The sequence below is a fragment of the Trichechus manatus genome, unplaced genomic scaffold (genome assembly GCF_000243295.1).
Source record: "Trichechus manatus latirostris isolate Lorelei unplaced genomic scaffold, TriManLat1.0 scaffold00431, whole genome shotgun sequence".
Taxonomy (NCBI): Eukaryota; Metazoa; Chordata; class Mammalia; order Sirenia; family Trichechidae; genus Trichechus; species Trichechus manatus.
Window position 1 is genome coordinate 24,742 of NW_004444367.1, and position 6,048 is coordinate 30,789.

The window sequence follows — 6,048 nt, forward strand, 5'->3', positions numbered from 1 at the left end:
CAGCCTCAAGTTCTAAGGGAAATGGTTGCAGCATTTATTCCATGTGTCCATCAGAATACAGATATGCTCAGACACTTGAGGTCTCAGTGTTCACTTCCCACACACCACTGTTAGAAAGTGATTTGAAGACATGCTCTAACAAAACAGGAGCATACACCTTTTAGGAGGAAGATCTGAAGTGTACATATTAAGTGGGAGCCACCAATTCCAGGCAGGGAAGGGTGTTCAGAGCACCGAGAGATAGCACCTCACAGTGGGGTGAGGGGCCATCAGTACAATTCAGAGCTTGAAAGTTGTGAGAATATGATCAAGGCACTCACTGGAAGGAAAAAAAAAGGCAATCATAAACTCCAGGATGAAAATAAAACCGTATGAAAAAGGCAGTTTTAAGCATGACTTGGAGTTCCTGGGTGGTGCAAATGGTTATCACACTCGGCCACTAAACAAAAGGTTGGAGGTTCAAGTCCACCCAGAGATGCCTCAGAAGAAAGGCGTGGCAATCTACTTCCAAAAACTCAGCCACTGCCAACTTCATGGAGCACAGTTCAACTCTGACACATGTGGGGTCACCATGAGTCGAAGTGCCTAGATCTGCAAGGCACGGTTCTGAGTGGTTCACACTTTAGTTCTCCCAACAGTAGGTATGATGAGGACGTCTATTTTACAAAGAAACTCAGACTGAGGAGTTTCAAAGGCTCACAGCACTCGCAAGTAGTGGGGGTGAGATGGGGATTCGAGCTGTCTGATCTTGAATCTCACTTGGCCTCACAGCCTTACACCCGCAGACCACACGAGTTAAGCTCAGCCCGGCATGATGTTGAGACCCTGTTAGGACATAAAAGGAGCCCAGTCTGGCCTCAGGCTGCGCTTGGCATCACACACTGATATCATTGTCTTGAAGGTCTTCACAATGTTTGCACAGGCCTGAGGACCATGTGGCTGGACTTGAATAGCCCCTTTGGGGGGCACACCACCGAGAGTGGTCACAGCCACTGCTTTGCTCCTGGAGGTGGTGTCTCTGCCACCAACTTGGAAGATCCTCCTGAATCTGAAGTTACACAGCAGGACACAAATCTGCCCAGGTGAGTCCAGGGTCATGGGGGCACAAAATAAAGAGAAAAGTCAAGCACTGACCCTCTTCTTGTTTGCTACTTTGTTCATCTTGGACTTTTTGCATTACTTCTGATTTTTTAGAATATTGTATTAGAATACAATTTATCTTGATGACTGAGGTTTTTGAGCCCTTTTAGATATTGTGCTTTAGGCAAACACCTTGCTCACTTCACCTTCTTGTCACTGGAGTGGACAATGCAAAAGTGAACACTCATCTGTCCAAGGCTGGGGGCAGGAGGAGGCCAGAGTGGGGGCTCAGGTGCGTCACCTCAACTGCAGAGATGGAAGCACTAGACTTGTGGTGTAACTGTATTAAAGAAGTGGGTAGATGGGGTGGTTTCAGGGAGCGGGATTCTCATCTGTCTTCCTAAGAAGTCAGTCCCTTTGTGCAACGCTGACAATGAAGGAAGAGCCGTGTGGTGGGCTCATTATTCTGTGACCTGGGTAATCAGGAAACAGGCCATGAGAGACACCGCCCACCAGGGTGGGAGTGGGTTATTAGTCCTTCTATCCTGTTGGGTGTTTAAGCCAATGAAGTATCACAAAGGAATGCCAGAGAACATAAATGATTTTTAACAACTTAAGTAAATACATTCTGAATATGTAAATTGAAAGTAGGGCAAAATTAAACGTCAGGAACGTTTAGGGAAAAAGACAAAAACCTCGACTGTCCCGGGGAAGATTCAAGAGACAAAGAGGTCACTCCTCCATCTTCCAAACACGAAGAGGCCACGGTGTTTACAAAGGAGAATGCGTCAGATGCCAGGGACCATGAAGAAGAGATTAAGAGTCACATTTTCTAGAAAGTTCATTGATTTGCAGGGTATTTAGCTGTTACACTACTCGTGCATCCAAGGAAACAGAGACTTACACACTAACCCTGTGGATGCTCCACTCCAAATCTTCTCACATTTGCAGCCCTTGGAGAGCACACAAGCATGATAATCTGAACTGTGACCACTGGCATTGTCTGGGCTGCAGGACTGCTTCTGTTAAATAGCATCAACCCTTTAGCTTTCACATGTAGTGAGGACACAAAAAGCAGCTGCACTGCACTTCTGACACTACAATTTTACTGAACACCCGGGCAGCTGTAAAACAGATAGGCCACCGCGTGAAGTGAGCTGTCAAAGTCATTCTAATCCATCCTGGTATGATAGTGTCGCAGCAATATTTGATCCAGTGCCACATTCAAAAGGTTCCTCCACTGCAGTGCAGCAGGTTACGTATTTTAAAGCCATTAAAACCCTAACTTCCATTCCTACAACATATTCATGATAAAATACTGCATTTATTCAACAACTACAATATTTGAAGGGATGTGCAAAAAGTTTTCAGCACACTAGCTCATTATTCCTCATGCCTCTCCTAAGCAGATATTGCTTCCAATGGGTTATAGCAAGGAAAGTTACAATCAACTAATCACATGCTCAAGGTTAACCAAATGGTATGTTGCTGAGCCAGGGTCAGAACGCAGGTCAATATGCCGGAAGACTAAATTCCTGACAACTACATTTCTGTGCATATGCCTACAGTTTTCTTGTTATTCTCATTGTTAATCCTCAATTACATGGATGATCTAGAGCCTGCAGGGTAGTGGGGACAGGAGACAATGGAAACATCCTATTCAACTCAGACAACCTGGATCTCCTCTTGGGAAAGCCCAGTGTCTCAGGCAAGACTACTTCGCTTCAGGCCCTTTGTAATAATGGTGCGGCAGAGGCAGTATCTGACCTCCTCTAACTTCACAAGGGGGAATGAGAATCAAGAACAACAGCACAAGGCTGATTCCTATGTGGCGGCGGTCAGACACGCCTCCTCTCTCTGCCATCTGTACCAATTCTGATACCAACTGTCCCTCCCAGGGCACTCTCTACTTCTCTTCTGAGTTCGGTAATTCATTGCACTGACCACACGGAACTCACAGCCAATACTCATGATTATGGGGTTTATTAGAGAAGTAACTGCTTACAACTCAGGCTCAGGAAGGCTCAGGATACGGATCTTCCATCGTGACGGTCTCTTCTCACTTGTGCCCACCACTCTGCCTCTCCCTGGCCCCTTGTCCTCTGCCCTGCTTGGGCAAGTGTTACAAAGCTCCTTTAGCTCTTCCAGTAAGTGTCCTGAAGCACCAAGTCTGCCACGAAGCCTCGGCCTGAAGGCGCTCAGCTCTAGCGTTCTGGGTCGGCAAACCTAGCTCCACCAAGTGCCGGGAAGCACCCTACTCCACCTGCAAGCCTCCTGCCCGGAGGCACTCAGCTTTCTCGCTCTGTGGGCTGGGAAGCCCACCGTGCCGTCTCCTGTCGGTCTCCTGCCAGTCTCCTGGTTCTGCTGCCTGTGCTGTTGCCGTTCCTCTGCTGCTGCTTCTCGCCATCTCGCCGTCTTCGGTGTTACATGCTGCTTCTCGCCATCTCCCGGTCTTCGGTGTTACAACTCTCTGTCTCCTGAGTCTAGGAGGGTCTCAGCACAGGGATCCCAGGTCCAAAGCACACGCTCCACTCCCGCTTCTACTTCTTTGGTGGTGTTGAGATCCTCTCTTCACACCTCTGGTAAGGCTCATTTTAAGCCTAGCAGGATGGCAAAGCTGACCGACCAATCCCCTCATTTGCGTTGCATATACCTTACTAGCATGGTCCCACCCAATCATTTGGTTTGAGTTACAAAGACTATGGCTAGAACGCCCATAGTAAGTAATTCACTGCACCACACCCTTACATCTGGCTCTGTCATTTATTTAAACTATTTAGGTTAATACTGTCACAGAGCCTACTTCACATGGGCAAAGTGGACACAGCACTGAACAAACCAGAAATATCCAGATACACATGGATCGTAACTTCTTTGGGTGTGGGTAGTAAATAAACAAAATATAATGTCAACTTCCCTGAGTGGTGCAAGTAGTAAGCACTTGACTGCTAGTCAAAAGGCTGGTGGTTCAAAGCCATCCAGAGGTTCCCTGGAAGACAAGTCTGGCAATCTGCTCTGACAGATCAGAGCCTTGAAAACCCTATGGAGCTCTGTACCCATGGGGTCACTATGAGTCAGAATTGACTCCACAGCAACTGTTATGGATGGGATTATGTCTCCAAAAAATGTGTGTCAACTTGGCTAGCCCATGATTCCTAGTACTGTGGGGTTGTCCTCCATTTTGTTATCTGGTGTAGTTACCTATGTGTTGTAAATATTAATCCCTAAGATGTTAATGAGATAGGATTAGAGGCAGTTATGTTAACGAAGCAGGACAAAATCTACAAGATTAGGTTGGATCTTCAGTCAATCTGTTTTGAGATATAAAAGAGAGAAGCCAGCCGGGGTGGGGGTGGTGGTGGCAGGGAGACCTTCTGCCACCAAGAACAGCCAGGACTGAAGCGCGTCCTTTGGACCCAGGATCCCTGCACTGAGAAGCTCTTAGACCAGGGAAAGACTGATGACAAGGACCCTCCTCCACAGTCCAGAGACAGAAAGCCTTCCCCTGGAGCTGGAGCCCTCAATTCAGACTTCTAAACAACTAAACTGTGAAAGAATAAATTTCTGTTTCTTAAAGCCACCCACTTGTGATATTTCTGTTACAGCAGCACTAGATAACTAACAGAGCAACTAACAACAACAATATAACGTCATGTGGTAGTAAGTTCCATGAAAAATGCAGCACGGTCAGGGGATAAGCAGTAACAGAAGAATATTTATTTTTAGTGAGTTAGTGTAGAGAAAAGCAAAATAATCATTTTAGGAAACATTACCTAGTGAAACCTGGCTTGGGAAGGAAAAATAAATACATTTTTTAATTGTAAAAACTTGGAAGCGCTCTGTGATGATTTTGCAAACACTCGCATATATTTCAGATGCTCATTGACTTTAACAACTTCCAGTGTAGGAGTAGAGCAGTGAAAGAGTGCCACTGACCTTCATGTGTTGGAAAGAGAAGATACACTGGTTACTCACAAAATGAAACGGTCATTAGCAAAAGGTAAACTGGGCCACTGGAACAATAAAAGCAGCATGGATAAATACTATGAAGAAAGTAAAAGAAAATAGACAATAGTAATGATACAAAACACAAATGAAGACTTTCAGCTTTTGGTCTGTTAAGAGCTTGGAAGTCATCACTATCATCAAGAAAAAAGCTGAACATACGAAACCAAGAGTTTGAGGCCATAGGATAAGGACTGCCCCCAAAACTGGAGGGACACATAGGCAGATACAATTATTCCAGAGCAGAAGCCCAGGAGCAGAGTGCCTACGTGTCCCTCCAGTTTTGGGGGCCAGTTGTTTGCCCTGAGACTTCAATAGCCTAATTACTGAATTCACTGAAAACAATGATCAGAGCTAAGACTTGAATGATGCGAAGGAATTACCAAAGGGACAGCTGAGAATAGACTCTTCCAGGAGGAGAAAATGCCAGAGCACAGGCCAGCAGGTGGGAGTGTGCCTGGTATGTTTTACGGAGGCCCAAATGCCAGCATGACCAGAGCAGCGTGAGATGCTGGAGCAGTAACAGTAGAGGAATTTGGAGAGGTGACTGGAGCCACTGGGCAAATCATGTTCTGGAGAAAGTGCTGGCTTCTGAAAAGACTCCGGCTTCTCATCTGAGTGAAATGCAGAGCAATTTTACACCTTTGATCAGAGATGGAAAATGATATGACAGCTGTTAAAGAACCTGTGCGTGAGGGTAAATGTAACAGCTGGGAGCCATGTTAGAGGGTTTTGGCCGCAATCAGATAAGAAATGATGAAAATGGGCACATACAAAAACTGTACAGCAAAGCACATACGTGCAGAAAATGTCAACACTTTTCTAGTAAAGGCAGGTAAAAAAACAAGGACATCCACTATTCCATTCCTATTCAATGTTATCGTAGAGGGTGTAGTCAATACATACAAAAAAAAAAAAAAAAATTGCCAAAGTAAGAATGTTAAAAAGAAAAAACACCCCGAT

The 6,048-nt window shown here is 45.5% G+C and overlaps 1 pseudogene; it reads left to right on the top strand.

The window, feature by feature from the left end:
- The first annotated feature begins 933 nt into the window (after nt 1-933).
- Nucleotides 934-6,048, top strand: part of LOC101361753 (histo-blood group ABO system transferase-like) — a 25,679-nt pseudogene continuing 20,564 nt past the window's right edge.